The sequence below is a fragment of the Pongo pygmaeus genome, chromosome 1, assembly GCF_028885625.2.
Source record: "Pongo pygmaeus isolate AG05252 chromosome 1, NHGRI_mPonPyg2-v2.0_pri, whole genome shotgun sequence".
Lineage (NCBI taxonomy): Eukaryota > Metazoa > Chordata > Mammalia > Primates > Hominidae > Pongo > Pongo pygmaeus.
Genome location: NC_072373.2, coordinates 69,575,397 through 69,593,441, shown reverse-complemented (window position 1 = coordinate 69,593,441; position 18,045 = coordinate 69,575,397). Strand labels below are relative to the sequence as shown.

Sequence of the window (18,045 nt, the reverse complement as noted above, 5' to 3'; positions counted from 1 at the left end):
GGCACGAGTGATCCTCCTGCCTCAGCCTCCTAAGTAGCTGGGACTTACGGGCTCAAACAACTATGCCTGGCATGTTTTAAAACATTTGTTGTAGAGATGGGGTCTTGCTATGTTGCCCAGGCTGGTCTCGAACTCTTAGTCTCAAGTGATCCTTCCGCACTGGTCTCCCAAAGTGCTGGGATTACAGGTGTGAGCCACAGCACCCAGCCTGTTTCTTCTCTTTTTTTTCTTCCTTGGTCTGGCTAGAGGACTATGTTTTATTGATCTCTACAAACAACCAGTTTTTGATTTCACTGATTTTCTGTTTTCTGATTTTCTATTTCAATGATTTCTGCTCTGATCTTTCTTATCGTTTCACACTTACTTTGGGCTTAATTTGCCCTTCTTTTTTTTGAGGTAGAAGCTTGGATCACTGATATGAAATCTTTCTTCTTTTCTAATAATAGTATTTAATTTCCTTTAAAGCACTGGTTTAGCTGCATCCCCCAATTTTTTTTTTTTTTTTTTGAGGCAGAGTCTTGCTCTGTTGCCCAGGCTGAAGTGCAGTGGTGCAATCTTGGCTTGCTGCAACCTCTGCCTCCCCGGCCTGGCTTAAGCGATTCTCCTGCCTCAGCCTCCCAAGCATCCCACAAATTTTGACAAGAATGTTTTCATTTTCATTCAGTTCAAAATATTTTATATAGGCATAACTTATTTTATGGTGCTTCACTTTACTGTGCATCACAGATAATGCATTTTTTTTTTCAAAGATTTGTGGCAACTCTATATTTAAGCAAGTCTATTGGTGCCATTTTCCCAACAGCATTTGTTCATTTTGTGTCTCTGTGTCACACTGTGGGGATTCTCACAATATTTCAAACTTTTCATTATTGTTATTTCTGTTGTGAGGATCTTTGATGTTACTATTGTAATTTTTTTGGGGTGCCATGAACTGCACCCATATAATATGAATTTCATCGACCAATGTTGTATGTGTTCTGACTGTACCATGGAACAGCCAATCCCCCGTCTATCCCTCTCCTTGGGTCTCCCTATTCCCTGAGACACAATAATATTGAAATTAGGCCAATAACCCTACAATGAACTCCAAGTGTTCAAGTAAAAGGAAGAGTCACACATCTCTCATTTTCAATCAAAAGCTAGAAATGATTAAGCTTAGTAATGAAGGCATGTCAAAAACCAACATAGGACAAAAGCTACGCTTTTTGTGCCCGTCAACCAACTTGTGAATGCCAAGTAAAAGTTCTTGAAGAAAATTAAAGCACTATTCCAGCGAACATACAAATGATAGGAAAGCAAAACAGCCTTATTGCTGATTTAGAAAAAGTCTGAGTGGTCTGGGTAGAAGATCAAACCAGCCACAACATCCCCTGAAGCCAAAGTCTAATCCACACCAAGGCTCCGGCTCTTTCATTCTATGAAGACTGAAAAAGATGAAGAAACTGCAGAAGAAAAGTTAGGAGTTGGCAGAGGCTGACTCATGAGGTTGAAGGAAAGTTGTCTCCATAAAATAAAAGTGCAAGGTAAAGCAGTGAGTGCTGATGCAGAAGTGAGAGCAAGTTATCTAGAAGATCTAACTAAGATAAAGATAACTGATGAGGATGGCTATACTACACAACAGATTTTCTTTTTTTCTTTTCTATTAGACAGAGTTTCACTCCCTCGCCCAGGTTGGAGTGCAGTGGCATGATCTTGGCTCACTGCAACCTTTGCCTCCTGGGCTCAAGCGATTCTTGTACCTCAGCCTCCCGAGTAGGTGAGATTACTGGCCATGTGCCACCATGACTGGCTAATTTTTTATTTTTGGTAGAGAAGAGGTTTCACCATGTTGGCCAGGCTGGTCTCGAAATCTTGACCTCAAGTGACCCGCCCACCTGGGGCTCCCAAAGCGCTGGGATTACAGGCATGAGCCACCGTGTCCAGCCAAAAGATTGTCAGTGTAGATGAACCAGCCTCATATTGGAAAAAGATGCCATCTAGGATTTTTATAACTAGAAAGGCGAAAACAATGCCTGCCTTCAAAGAATAGGTGAACCCTCAGCCAGGCGCAGTGGCTCACGCCTGTAATCCCAGCACTTTGGGAGGCCAAGGCGGGCAGATCACAAGGTCAGGAGATTGAAACCATCCTGGCTAACACGGTGAAACGTCATCTTTACTAAAAATGCAAAAAATTAGCTGGGCGTGGTGGCTTGTGCCTATAGTCCCAGCTACTCGGGAGGCTGAGGCAGGAGAATAGCTTGAACCCGGGAGGCGGAGGTTGCAGTGAGCCGAGATTGCGCCACTGCACTCCAGCCTGGGCAACAGAGCAAGAAAAAAAAAAAAAAAAGAATAGGTGAACTCTCTTGTTAGGGGCTAATGCAACTGGTGACTTTAAGTTGAAGACAATGCTCATAAACTATTCCAAAAATCCTAGGGCCCTTAAGAATTATGCTAAATCTACTCTGCCTATACTCTATAAATGCAACGACAAAGCCTGGATGATGGCATATCTGTTTACAACATGGTTTACTAAATATTTTAAGCCCACTGTTGAGACCTACTGCTCAGGAAAACAGATTCCTTTCAAAATATTACTCTCATTGACAATGCACCTACTCACCCAAGAGCTCTGATGAAGGTGTACAGATGAATGTCAGTAGCTGAACTGGGTTTGGGTTTGTTGTTCTGATAAGATAAGTTCAGTGCATCATGCCTTCAAACTCCTCCAGTGATAGGATGCTGCTACCTTATGCTTAGTGTGGGGCTAGGGTGCTGGGGTTTTTTTTTTTTTTTTACTATTCTTGCTCCACCCTTAGCTTTCAGCAGTCTCTGCATATCTGTACCACAGAGGAAGTCTCTCTCTCTCTACATTCTTTTCCCTCCTCCATCAATGGACTACTCCTGCTTATTACTCAGGGCTTGGCTCATGGCGGGAGTAAGATGGAGTTCTTTGTCCTTTTGGGCTGGTCTCAGTCTTAGGCAGGACCTCAGGGATGGTGATTTCTCATTGTTCCTACACACCCCTCCCCCAAATGTCAGCCAAACCCTGTGGTGTGTGTGTATGTGGTGTTGGTAGTGGTGGGTGTCTTGGGTGGGAGAGACTTTCCTGCACTGCCTTCAGTGATGGGGGAATCTCTGCTTTGTATCACTGCAAGAGTCCTAAGCCCAGGGCTTTCCTGTCCCTCTCTGAAGGCAGATTTTGCTTTTACTCTAACTTCAAAAGCAGCAGATATCTACTTGAGCCCAGGAGCAGCAGGAGGGGAGGCCAGAAAGGCTTTCAGCTCCTCCTCTATGGCTTAAGGATTTGGCTTTGGATGAAATAAGAGTTTAGGATTGTACAACATGGTGACTACAGTTGATAATAACTTACCGTATTCTTGAAAATTGTTGAGAATAATTTTAAGTGTTCTCACCACAAAAAACGATAAGTATGTCAGGCAATGCATCTATTAATCAGCTCAGTTCAGCCATTCCACAATGTATACATATTTCAAAACATCATATTTTGAAACATATACAATGTTTATGTGTCAAAAATTTAATTAATTAAAAAAGAAGGATACAGGGAAGTGGAAATGTTTCATGCCTGTGTGCCACTGAAGAGGCTTTCTCTCTTCTAAAGAAATTTCTCTCATGAGCACCCAGTTAATGAAAAAGAATGCAACTGAGGACTCCTTTTGGGTCTCAGGCTCCCAGTTACTCTAAAATGTCATGCTAGCTCACTTTAACAATTTGTTAATCTTAGCTGCTTTCTTCCTACCTATTTTTATGGTGGCTGCCTCTTCTTCAGGTGTTCTGCCAAAGGTGAAACAGTTTGTGGGTCTTATAGGGGCTTGTCACTCTTTGAAATTCAGTTTATTTGGCTGCCGTGAAACCTCTGCTCTCCGATGTGTTCACAAAAAGTTATGATTTTGTAGACTATCTTTTTCTTTTGTTAGGGTGAGAATGAAGTTCTCTTGTAGTTTTCTACATCGTAATAGTGGAAGAAGAACTCCCCAGGGGTTTGTTTTAAATGATTTAGCAGTGATATTTCTTCTTTTGCTCTCTAACGGTACTTAGGTAAAGATAAAGTAGTTTCTCTGGTTCCCCTGACCATCTTTTCTCCTTGTGTGGGTGCTTCCAGCTCAGGGCTTCATGGCTATGTGCTGTGAAGTGTGCATAGAGCCGACAGCCAAAACCAGGTTGTGATAGGTACTTGGGATAGATTTTATGATCCTTTACATTACTTATCCTGACAAGCTTAGGCACCAAACTCTAATCCATAACCATATAAGCTCAGAGGTGTTTCTAAGTGAACCAAAGTAGAGGGTAGATTTTTTTCTGAGCGAAAATCAGAGCATTTGTGAACGCTAGCTCTGCCTTCAGTGATGTGGGGTTTCTTAGAAGGCTACCAAGGTACAGATATTAATATCTGGTGAATGGAGAATAGGAGAAAATGTAGAGGGAGATAAGAATTGCTTATTCCAACCCCAGGGTCACTGCTGATTGGCTGAGATCATAGTTTTGGGTAGCTCCTGAGACTTAAGAGCTATTCTGCATCTTGAGGGATGCCACAGACAGGGAGGAAGAGACGGTATCATCTTTACCAAGGCTGAGGATTCAAGAGAGTGTTTAGGATTATAGTATTTTTTTGAGACTTTAAAATTGCCTCCCAAAATAATTTTATTTTATCATTATTATCATTTTTTGAGATGGAGTCTCACTCTTGTCGCCCAGGCTGGAGTGCAATGGCACCATCTTGGTTCATTGCAACCTCTGCCTCCCGGGTTCGAGTGATTCTCCTGCCTCGGCCTCCTGAGTAGCTGGGATTACAGGCACCCACCACCAACCCCAGCTAATTGTTTTTGTATTTTTTAGTAGAGATGGGGTTTCACCATGTTGGCCAGGCTGGTCTCAAACTCCTGACCTCAGGTGACCCACCTGCCTTGGCCTCCCAAAGTGCTGGGATAACAGGCATGAGCCACTGTGCCTGGCCCAAAAATAATTTTAGTCAACATTTCAATTTTAAACTTCTGAAGGGTTTTATCATGAATCACTGTATACCAAATTGGATTAAAATGAAAGACAATCTCTTATAAAATACAACAAAGTTGAAGACACATTGCCTTATATCAAGTAGCTGTGAAAAAAAGGCTATTTATCCTGCATAGAACTAGCTACTTTAACCTTTACACTGCAGTTATTAGTCTCAACTTATTGTAAGAAACACTTAGGTTTAAAAATAGGACCTTTAGCAGTATCACAGGAATAAACTTCCCATTGTATAAATCTATAATACACAATAATAACCATCATGATCTGTCAGATCATGCTTGGCTCAATTCCAACCCAACAGTTATGCGAGAAGATCAGGGCTAAGTAGATGTGTGCTATGGCTGAAGACACAAAAGATGGCCATCTCAGACAAAGGGACATTAATTACATTTATGCTGTATGATGATGTGACCATTCCAGTGTGAGATATGATATAATCTATGGGCACCAACCCAGGTATGGAGCTTAAGAATTTAAGTTCCACATCTAGGGAACTCTAGTCAACCAGCTATGAAAATGCTACTCGAGGCTAATGATAATTCCCTAACTTGACAGATGTGAATGAAATTTTAGCTCAGGTCTAACTATAATGTGAGATATGAATTTGGAATTTAAGGTGGCAAAACAGTAATTCAGAGCAAGAAATATGGCATTCATATGAAAGGAGTTTTATTAATAAATGCCTGGAAGTTATGCAAAGACAGACTTACATGACAGCATAAACAATGAGGAAGTTATATAGATAAAAAAGAATAAGACTGAATAACTTAAAGGACAAGGGTCCTTTTAAACCACACGAGTGCATCTTATCCCGATATGAGGAGGCCACTTGCAGTATCTGTTGGAGACTCACTGTTGAGAGGCATCCATTATGTTTATGTTAGCACAGAGTTGCACATATAGTTGCCCAACAAATAGTTGTTGAAAAAATATGCTTTGTACCCCACAATGAGATGCTGAACTACTTGAGTATATGCTTCTTTTTGTATTCTCTTCTCCATCTAGCATAATGCTGGGCACTTACTCTTTGCTCAAAATTCATTAGTTAATTGATTTCTCTGCCTTTGGCATCTTCAGTGAAACACAAGTCATAATGTAGAGTCATCTTTCAGAAATGTGTACTCTGCCCACCCTTTCAAAACAGACAAAGGCAAAGAATATGAGAGAGAAATGAGGAGGAAAGGGTGCTAATATTTTACCAAATTAATGAGGGGATATACTGGTGCCCACAATGTGCTGGGAAATACAAAAACAGTCATAAGCCCATCTCGGAAAAGCTTGAGCAAGTCTATAGGGATTAGAACAGTTGCTGAATTTATGGTACCCTGGGAACCTCTATTTGTCAAGTGCCATAGAGGCAGCCCTGACACTGGCACAGGTGAAGATGAATTTCCATTCAGAGCAGTGGGCCTTCTGACTCCATTAATCCTCAGGGTTTTGATGATGAATTTCTTTCTTTTTTTATTTTATTTATTTTCACTCTAATGCCTCCTCCCACTGCCCTGTAACAGTGTGGAGGTAACAGAACAGATGGTGCTTTGCGTGGAAGACCGAGGGCTCATGAGGATACAAAGCCTGCCCACTCTGAAATCACATGACTGCACGTGCAAGGAAAAGCCTTGATTTCCCCTGGGAGACACAGATGCAATGATATTAGTATTCCCAGTGGAGGAAGAGGAGGGGAAGGCTAACAGGCCATTTATAAGTAAGACCACACTTATACCAATATACTCTTCAGCAAGGACCATGTTTAATCACGAAGTAACAGGAGGACCAATATCTGAAGATTCAAAAAAAAAAAACCCCAGGTAAAATATAGGTATTTAAGGGTTTTAGTATCCTGCCACACAAAGCCTATTTAGAATGAACTAGTAAGGACGTACAGTAGTAGAATACTGGCCTCTAGTTAACCTGGCATTGGCTCTGACCCAGTTTTAATTGGAAGCCGCCAGGATTTACAACCTGCTTAAGGATGGAGTTTGACAACTGCTATAATCAGAAGAGCTGTCAACACAAGGGCAGCTGTCAAGCCCAACCATAATTCATAAAAAAAATAGCTAAGTCCCCAAAGACATCCCCAACATTGTCTGCACTCACTGGATTTAACGATACTTATAGTTTTATGAAAGTTCCAAGAGTAGGTTAAGAGTCCTGAAATAAAATAAAATCAACAAATAGTAACTGACTGCCCACTAAATAAAAAGGGTTAAATAATATTAAGTGATTAAATGAATAACAAATATGCCCAGCAGATTCTCTGGCATATAATAGGTGCTTAATAAATCATTATTATTATTACATGCAAGACTGTTTTGACTACCTTAAAAACTGGCAAGAATCCAGTGACCTAGTGAAAAATTATAAATTAAAAATAACCCACTCCTAGAAGTGATTACGAATTAAACTTAAAATAGTAATTTTTATTAAATATTCCTGAATTGTCAGAATATTTTAGTTTTATATATTTGTAATGCCAGAACTTCTAGGGATATTTAGTATTTGATTATCTTGATTTTAACATATATGGCATTTGTTTTGTTCTTTCCGTGATGATTAATACAACCTGAGAGAAACAGAAGTTCTAAATCAATTTTAAGCAAGATTTCTGAATCAGGGATAATTTTTATTAATGTATAAACTCATGGTGAACAGAAATGAAAAGATAAAAGCACACAGATAGACAGAAATATTGATATACATTTACTCCCAAGTACAGTCTTGAAAACTAGCTTTGAATCACTGACCAAGGTAACCAATAAGAAAAGATTTTCTTTAATTTCATTTCTATGAAAGATTATCTTCCACAAAATAATGTCTTCCTTAAAAAGACAGCAGGACTGTAATTATTTATGAAATTGTGAAAAGAGGTCTGGATGTAGAATCAGAAGACCTATACAAGTGTCTTGGCTCTGCAACCTACAGCTTGGATTACCCTGTCAAGGTAACATCTCTGAACTGTAGTTTTTCATCTGAAAATGGGGGAAGGCAGTACCTAGCTCAAACATTTGTAGAAAAGGCTAAATGAGATTTTACATAGAAACAATAACACCACTACTGTATATGTGCCTGGGTTTAGACTTTTTTGGTGTCTGTATACTTTTTAAAGAGTATAAAATGCACACAGAAGAGTACCAAAATCATATACAGTTGAGCCTCGAACAACATGGGGGTTAGGTGTGCCAACTCCACATGAATTAGAAAAGCCACATATAACTGCTGACTCTCCAAAAACTTAACTACTAATATTCTATGGCTGACTAGTAGCCTTACCAGTAAAGAAACTGTCAGTTAACACACATTTTGTATATGTCTTCTTAACAATATAATAAGCCATAGAAAATGTTAAGAAAATCATAAGATAAAATACATGTATAGTACTGTACTGTATTTATTGATGCTGTACGTTTATGTTGCCTGTTTCCAAGATGAATCATCTGTCTGAAATGGTGGATACTGCGGTGGCAGACCTCAAGCTATGGTACATATCAAGCAACTTAACTTTTTCTTATAATGTCATACTTTCCTTCTCGGGAACACTTCCAGCATCACTAGTGGCATTTTGTATGGGCCCCCTTGTGTTATTCAAGGTTTATGGTAGTGTACTAAACACAAAAAATACACAAGAACTGTGAGATCACTTTTTTACTGTGATACACAATTTACTGGAGGGACAAACTGCTCACGTAGAGATGACCAGCATCACCTGGCACTTTAAGCACAGACTGGCAACACTTGAGCTCACTGTAATAGCAACAGGAGGTATATACAAAATTACTACAGAACAGTATGTACTACAGTTAATTTTATGCAGTTATGATTTAATATTGCATCTTTACAATCGTTTACACTTTTCTCAGCTTTGGTGCCATGAATGGTCTGTGTTTGTGTGTATAAGTTTTGATAAATTTTAACTTTTTATAATAGATTTGTGAGTACGGAGGGTGGAGGGATAGCATTAGGAGATATACCTAATGTAAATGACGAGTTAATGGGTGCAGCACACAAACATGGCACATATGTAACAAACCTGCACCTTGTGCACATGTACCCTAGAACTTAGAGTATAATTAAAAAAAATAGATTTGTGTATACTTTATGATGGTAAATGATGAAATAGACTAGTATCCACATATATTTTATGCATTCATGACATGTAACTTTTCCTTAATTTTTTGATATTTCTAGGCTGCAAAATTGAGTTTTTTTCAAGTTGTCGCAGATCTCCAAAATATTTTCCAATATATTCATTTAAAAAAAAACCTGCATATGAATCTGGGTGCTCCTGTATTGGGTGCCTATATATTTAGGATAGTTAGCTCTTCTTGTTGAATTGATCCCTTTACTATTATGTAATGGCCTTCTTTGTCTCTTTTGATCTTTGTTGGTTTAAAGTCTGCTTTATCAGAGACTAGGATTGCAAACCCTGCCTTTTTTTGTTTTCCATTTGCTTGGTAGATCTTCCTCCATCCCTTTATTTTGAGCCTATGCAAGTCCTTAGAGACCTAGAAAGAGACTTAGACTCCCACACAATAATAACGGGAGATTTTAACACCCCACTGTCAACATTAGACAGATCAACGAGACAGAAAGTTAACAAGGATATCCAGGAATTGAACTCAGCTCTGCACCAAGTGGACCTAATAGACATCTACAGAACTCTCCACCCCAAATCAACAGAATATACATTCTTCTCAGCACCACACTGCACTTATTCCAAAATTGATCACATAGTTGGAAATGAAGCACTCCTCAGCAAATGTAAAAGAACAGAAATTATAACAAACTGTCTCTCAGACCACAGTGCAATCAAACTAGAACTCATGATTAAGAAACTCACTCAAAACTGCTCAACTACATGCAAACTGAACAACCTGCTCCTGAATGACTACTGGGTACATAATGAAATGAAGGCAGAAATAAAGATGTTCTTTGAAACCAACGAGAACAAAGACACAACATACCAGAATCTCTGGGACACATTCAAAGCAGTGTGTACAGGGAAATTTATAGCACTAAATGGCCACAAGAGAAAGCAGGAAAGATCTAAAATTGACACCCTAACATCACAATTAAAAGAACTAGAGAAGCAAGAGCAAACACATTCAAAAGCTAGCAGAAGGCAAGAAATAACTAAGATAAGAGCAGAACTGAGGGAAATAGAGACACAAAAAACCCTTCAAAAAATTAATGAATCCAGGAGCTGGTTTTTTGAAAAGATCAACAAAATTGATAGACCGCTAGCAAGACTAATAAACAAGAAAAGAGAGAAGAATCAAATAGACGCAATAAAAAATGATAAAGGGGACATCACCACCAATCCCACAGAAATACAAACTACCATCAGAGAATACTATAAACATCTCTATGCAAATAAACTAGAAAATCTAGAAGAAATGGATAAATTCCTCGACACATACACCCTCCCAAGACTAAACCAAGAAGTTGTTGAATCTCTGAATAGACCAATAACAGGCTCTGAAATTGAGGCAATAATTAATAGCTCACCAACCAAAAAAAGTCCAGGACCAGACGGATTCACAGCCGAATTCTACCAGAGGTACAAGGAGGAGCTGGTACCATTCCTTCTGAAACTATTCCAACCAATGGAAAAAGAGGGAATCCTCCCTAACTCACTTTATGAGGCCAGCATCATCCTGATACCAAAGCCTGGTAGAGACACAACAAAAAAAGAGAATTTTAGACCAATATTCCTGATGAATATCGATGCAAAAATCCTCAATAAAATACTGGTAAATTGAATCCAGCAGGACATCAAGAAGCTTATCCAGGGATTAAGTGGGCTTCATCCCTGGGATGCAAGGCTGGTTCAACATACGCAAATCAATAAACGTATCCAGAACCAAAGACAAAAACCATATGATTATCTCAGTAGATGCAGAAAAGGCCTTTGACAAAATTCAACAATGCTTCATGCTAAAAACTCTCAATAAATTAGGTATTGATGGGACGTATCTCAAAATAATAAGAGCTATCTATGACAAACTCACAGCCAATATCATACTGAATAGGCAAAACCTGGAAGCATTCCCTTTGAAACTGGCACAAGACAGGGATGCCCTCTTTCACCACTCCTATTCAACATAGTGTTGGAAGTCCTGGCCAGGGCAATCAGGCAGGAGAAGGAAATAAAGGGTATTCAATTAGGAAAAGAGGAAGTCAAATTGTCCCTGTTTGCAGATGACATGATTGTATATCTAGCAAACCCCATTGTCTCAGCCCAAAATCTCCTCAAGCTGATAAGCAACTTCAGCAAAGTCTCAGGATACAAAATCAATGTACAAAAATCACAAGCATTCTTATACACCAATACAGACAAACAGAGAGCCAAATCATGAGTGAACTCCCATTCACAATTGCTTCAAAGAGAATAAAATACTTAGGAATCCAACTTACAAGGGACGTGAAGGACCTATTCAAGGAGAACTACAAACCACTGCTCAATGAAATAAAAGAGGATACAAACAAATGGAAGAACATTCCATGCTCATGGGTAGGAAGAATCAATATCGTGAAAATGGCCATCCTTCCCAAGGTAATTTACAGATTCAATGCCATCCCCATCAAGCTACCAATGACTTTCTTCACAGAATTGGAAAAAACTACTTTAAAGTTCATATGGAGCCAAAAAAGAACCCGCATCGCCAAGTCAATCCTAAGCCAAAAGAACAAAGCTGGAGGCATCACACTACCTGACTTCAAACTATACTACAAGGCTACAGTAACCAAAACAGCATGGTACTGGTACCAAAACAGAGATATAGATCAATGGAACAGAACAGAGCCCTCAGAAATAATGCCACATATCTACAACTATCTGATCTTTGACAAACCTGACAAAAACAAGAAATGGGGAAAGGATTCCCTATTTAATAAATGGTGCTGGGAAAACTGGCTAGCCATATGTAGAAAGCTGAAACTGGATCCCTTCCTTACACCTTATACAAAAATCAATTCAAGATGGATTAAAGACTTAAACGTTAGACCTAAAACCATAAAAACCCTAGAAGAAAACCTAGGCATTACCATTCAGGACATAGGCATGGGCAAGGACTTCATGTCTAAAACACCAAAAGCAATGGCAACAAAAGCCAAAATTGACAAATGGGATCTAATTAAACTCAAGAGCTTCTGCACAGCAAAGCAAACTACCATCAGAGTGAACAGGCAACCTACAGAATGGGAGAAAATTTTCGCAACCTACTCATCTGACAAAGGGCTAATATCCAGAATCTACAATGAACTCAAACAAATTTACAAGAAAAAAACAAACAACCCCATCAAAAAGTGGGCGAAGGACATGAACAGACACTTCTCAAAAGAAGACATTTATGCAGTCAAAAAAAACATGAAAAAATGCTCACCATCACTGGCCATCAGAGAAATGCAAATCAAAACCACAATGAGATACCATCTCACACCAGTTAGAATGGCAATCATTAAAAAGTCAGGAAACAACAGGTGCTGGAGAGGATGTGGAGAAATAGGAACACTTTTACACTGTTGGTGGGAGTGTAAACTAGTTCAACCCTTGTGGAAGTCAGTGTGGTGATTCCTCAGGGATCTAGAACTAGAAATTCCATTCGACCCAGCCATCCCATTACTGGGTATATACCCAAAGGACTATAAATCATGCTGCTATAAAGACACATGCACACGTATGTTTATTGCGGCATTATTCACAATAGCAAAGACTTGGAACCAAGCCAAATGTCCAACAATGATAGACTGGATTAAGAAAATGTGGCACATATACACCATGGAATACTATGCAGCCATAAAAAATGATGAGTTCATGTCCTTTGTAGGGACATGGATGAAATTGGAAATCATCATTCTCAGTAAACTATCGCAAGAACAAAAAACCAAACACTACATATTCTCACTCATAGGTGGGAATTGAACAATGAGAACACATGGACACAGGAAGGGGAACATCACACTTCGGGGACTGTTGTGTGGTGGGGGAGGAGGGAGGGATAGCACTGGGAGATATACCTAATGCTAGATGACGAGTTAGTGGGTGCAGCGCACCAGCATGGCACATGTATACATATGTAACTTACCTGCACATAGCGCACATGTACCATAAAACGTAAAGTATAATAATAATAATAATAATAATAATAATAATAATGATAAAGAAATAAAAAAAAGAAAAAATAATAAAATAAATGCATTTTAAATATATCAAACTTAAATGGACACATTCCTACATCCATAAAGGCATTCACTCCTAATGGTTAACTAGGGATGACAGAGTGACTCATCTAAATTCTCAAGGGCACATTCAATCTGGTTTAGCTGTTGCTACAGTTTCTGGAAAGGAGAAATAAAAGGAAAACACAGAACATGCCACAGAGAAGGCACTGAAAAACACGTGAATGAGGAAATGAAAGAAGGAATAAGGGGATGGAAATAAGAGCTGATTCAGCAGGGCATGTGGGTGCACTGGCAGTGGTTGTCTTTATAAGCAGAGCAGTGAACTCTAGACTGTAGGGCAAATATTTTGGAGTAAAAGAAGGCTGGCATCTTGAAGCAAGGCATCAGGAAAAATGAGTAGCCTTGAATTTTGTGCTGAAGGCCTCACAACCACTGTGAAGAGTTTATTTTTCCTCTTTTTTGACTCTCCGGTTATTTGACTTAAGCCTGGTTATTCCAGATTGCCATCATAGCTGTGGGGGTGGCTGAGACAAATTTTTTCTGGGTGGAAAATTAGGGTTTAGAACAGCCAGCTCTTGATAATACAAGAGGAATCATATGACAGAAATACTACATAAACATGTTTGAGGAGTAAGTGATGTGAATGCTGTGGAGGGAGGTATGGGAAAGCATTAATTTTTCTGTCTTTTCCTAGTAAATATAGACACATGGGTTTGAATTTCCAGTTCCCTTAGGCAAGCTTGTTAATCTCTTTGAGTTTTGGTTTCCTCATTTATAAAAAAAATAACTACTACATATGTTTTGGGAGACTTGATGTGGGAAAATTGCTGGAGGCCAAGAATTTGAGACCAGCCTGGGCTAGATCCTGTCTCAACAAAAATAAAATAACTTAGCCAGGTGTGGTGGTGCATGCCTGTAGTCCCAGCTGCTTGGGAGGCTGAGGCAGAAGGATTGCTCAAGCACAGGAGTTCAAGGTTGCAGTGAGCCATGATTGCGCCACTACACTCTAGCCTGGGCAACAAGGGTGAGACACTGACTCACAAACAAACAAACAAACAAACAAACCCTACCAGAGGGCTATTTATAGACAGGGGCTTACAGATTAAATAGTTTATTATTTTACTATTTTATATGCTCATTTTAATGGTTCTTTCAAAGGCATTTGATACCATAAAATATGTATTTGTATGTGCATATATGTATATATGTGCAATTTTAATTAACAAATATTACAAGCATGGCATGCAGAGGAATAGAGAGGCTAATAAAACAAGTTGTTGACTACTACAAATATGCTGCAATAAATGTTCTAAATCATGTTTCATTATCCACATGTTCAGGAGTTTTTCTCTGGTATATATCTAGAACCAGAATTACCGGGTTGTAGAGTATGTGTACCTTCAACTTTACTAAATCTTACTAAGCTGATCTCAAAGTGGCTGTAACAGTTGACACTCTCATCAGCAATGTATGAGAATTCTTGTTGTTATACAGCCTAATATTAATATTTGTAGACATTTACATGTTGCCAATCTGATCAGTATGAAGTTGTATCTAAATGTTTTAATCTGCATTCCCCAATTAATTATTGTTGGGAGACAATTCTTGAAGGGTCTCTCGCGTTTCTGCACGTCTTTTGTACAAAGGTAAGACGTGCAGAAGACATAAGACAGCTTTTGTTTTAGACTAACTTTCAAGGATGTTTGTGTAATGAACAGATTTGACAACAGAGATAGTGTTTCTTTCCAGAACAGAGGGCAGGTTTGTTTACCATCCAGAATAATAAACATAATACCTCCTCCTGAACAAAGGTTTGCTTGCAGCCCATTATAAAAGATCAGAGCTCCCTAAGATTAGGATTCCTAAGCCATGACACACGGTGTGCGCAGTATCTACGTGGGCCTTTCTGCATCGCTCTGATGGGACTTTGGAGGCAAGAGGAAATGACAAAAACATGAAGCTCATGCTGCTTGCTGTGTCACGGATAATAAAGTCTTTCGTCTCTCATCCAAAAGTTTTGTGTCTTTTGCCAGCAACCATCAAACTGTCAGGCTAACTTGCTAGCTTGTAAGCAAAATACAATCTCAGACTATTCATAGTTCTTTCTTTTTCACTTTTACTTTTTTTTTTTTTTTTTTGAGACAGGGTCTTACTCTGTCAACCAAGCTGGAGTGCAGTGGCATAATCATGACTCACTGCAGCCTCCAACTCCTGGACTCAAGTGATTTTCCCACCTCAGCCTCTCAAGTAGTTGGGACCGTATTTGCCCAGGACTGCCTTAGCAAAAGGTAGCTGGAGGCAAGGTGGAAAATGTTTGTCCTGCTTCTCCCAGGAAGAAAGCCCTCTGAATAGCAGCTGGGAGGAGAGGGAGCTCTGTGTTCCTGGCTAAAGCATTGTGGAATGGAGTCTCCACATCGCTGACCTGGGAAGACAGAAAGGAGGGAGTGATCTTGGTTCAAATATCACAAAGTTTTCCTTCTTACCAAATTTTTGTAGATTTTCTTGAATAGATGTCTCTTCATTTGCTTTTTGTCCTTAGTACCATTTCCAGAAGCTATTAAATGTCTACAGTTTCAAAAACAATTTTCACCAGTTTGACAAGAGAGCATATCAGTGGAGCTTCTCACATTGTCATGTTGGAAGTCAGTCTCTGCCTTCATTACTATAGCTGTAAGATAACATCTTGATATTTGGAAGAACAAGTCCTTCTTTCTTGTTTTTCTTCAAATTGCCTTAGATATTCCTGGCTCCTTTATCTTCCATATGAATTTTAGGGCAAGCTTGTTAAATTCCACAAAGTATCTGCTGGAATTCTTATGAAAATTCTCTGAATTTGTAGTTTGACTTGGCAGAAATGATCTTTATGAAATCGAGTCTTCCTATTCATTAACATGGATTATTTCTCCTTCTACTTAGGTCCTTTAAAAATGTCTTTTAAAAATTATATTTTTTTCTATGAAGGTTTTACATGCCTTTTGTTAGGCTGAGTCCTAAGATTTTGTTGCTATTGTAAATAATATTGGAAAAATTTAAAATTTTTTTTTAGCTTTTTACAATAATGCTTAAGAATAAACTTAAAAAAACTAATGCATTCGGCATCCTTACTAAATTGTATAGTTTTCATAATTTGTAGAGTTTCTTGGATTTCTATGTAGCTAACTGTATTGTTTGATAATGATGATGATTTTGTTTTATCCATCTCATGTACCTTTTATTTATTTTGTTTTTCATTTTGTGTTATCTACAATTCTAATACAGTATTGAAGAGACACAGTTATGGTATACATGTTTTTCTTGTTTCGGATTTTAAAGAAAATGCTTCACATATTCCATCTTTAATAATAATGTTTGCTCTGGGTTTCTGATAAGTAAATCAGGCCATAGAAGTCTCCTTCTATTCCTAGTTTAAGAGCTTTTATCATAAAAATAATTAACTAACATTTATTGAGTATATGCCAGGTGTCAGACACTGTTCCAAGCACTTTACACAGATTAACTCATTATAACAAATCTCTGAAGTTACCATCCCTATTTCATCATAAGTAAACTGAGGTACAGTGTAAGTTAAGTATTTTATCCAAGGTCAGGGGTAGAACTAGAATTTGAACCCAGAAGTCTGGCTTATGAGCAGGCTTAACTACTTTTCTCTACGACTCTTAAAATGAGTGTTGAATGTCCTCAAATGCTTTTTTCTGCATTTGATTTGATCATACGGTTTTTTACCTAATTTGCTGATGTGGAAGGTTACATTAATAGATTTTTTAAATGTTACGTCATCCTTGAATTCCTGGGATGAACCCAACTTGGTCAGCACATATCTTTCTTTCTTTTAAAAATATGTTGATGGATTTCATTTGCTAATATTTTATTTCAGATTTTTGCATCTATGCTCAAAAGTAAGACTGACTCACAATTTTCCTTTCTCCTGCTGGTTTTGGTAACCAGTTATGCTAGACAAACTCATGAGTGAGTTGAGGCTGGCAGCTGGTGACAGACATTTCAACCTCAATTATTAGGCTGACATATGTAGGTAGTATAATAGCTAGTCCAATACGTTAAGACTCCTAGATAGCACAGCGAGGTTTCTCCAGCATTATCCCTCCAGAATGATTTTGCTTTTGTTTCCGCCAAGCATCCCAGAGACACTATCAGCTTGAAATACCTTAGTTGATTTTTTAGCTTGGGATTTTTGAACACTTGAGTGCAAATTTAAAGTCCAAAGCCATAGAAAAAAGTGTCCAGGGTCATCTGAGCCACTTGTTACTGAATCGCAGTCTAAGGTTGCCAAGACTGGCAAGTGTATTCCTTCCCAAAAGCTTGATCCATAATCTGGTGTAAATACTGATGGCTGTCTTTCATTCAGCCATATTCACACCCAAATAGAATCTTTTTTCTTTGGAGACAGGGTCTGTGTTGCTCAGGCTGGCCTCAAACTCCTGGATTTGAGTGATCCTCCTGCCTCAGCCTCCTGGTAGCTGGGACTACAGACGTGCACCACTGCGCCCAACTCTACACAGAATCTTTAAATCATATTTACTAGGACTTTACATTTTACAAAATACTGTAATATCTTTTATCTCACTGAATTTACCAAGCAGCTCTTTAAGAGCCATATTATTTCCATCTTACAGATTTTTTTTTCTATTTTACAGATTACTTAAGCTAATCAGTTAGTAGGATAAATTAGTTTAAAAATAAAATTTCTTTTTCTTCAATTAGATCAAGAAAATATTTCTTGTAGGGGAGATGCTAGATTTTACAGTGACCATGATTTTAACATCTTTCTTGTCACTCATTAATAGAACTAAGAATGAAATAATGAATTTTCAAAGGGGGGCTGGAGCGGTCTCT

General features: G+C 38.5%; 1 protein-coding gene across 15 annotated transcripts in view; it reads right to left on the bottom strand.

The window, feature by feature from the left end:
* ACBD6 (acyl-CoA binding domain containing 6) overlaps positions 1 to 18,045 on the bottom strand; it is a 248,709-nt gene that overhangs the window by 28,765 nt on the left and 201,899 nt on the right. The gene's annotated exons all lie outside the window — the stretch shown is intronic.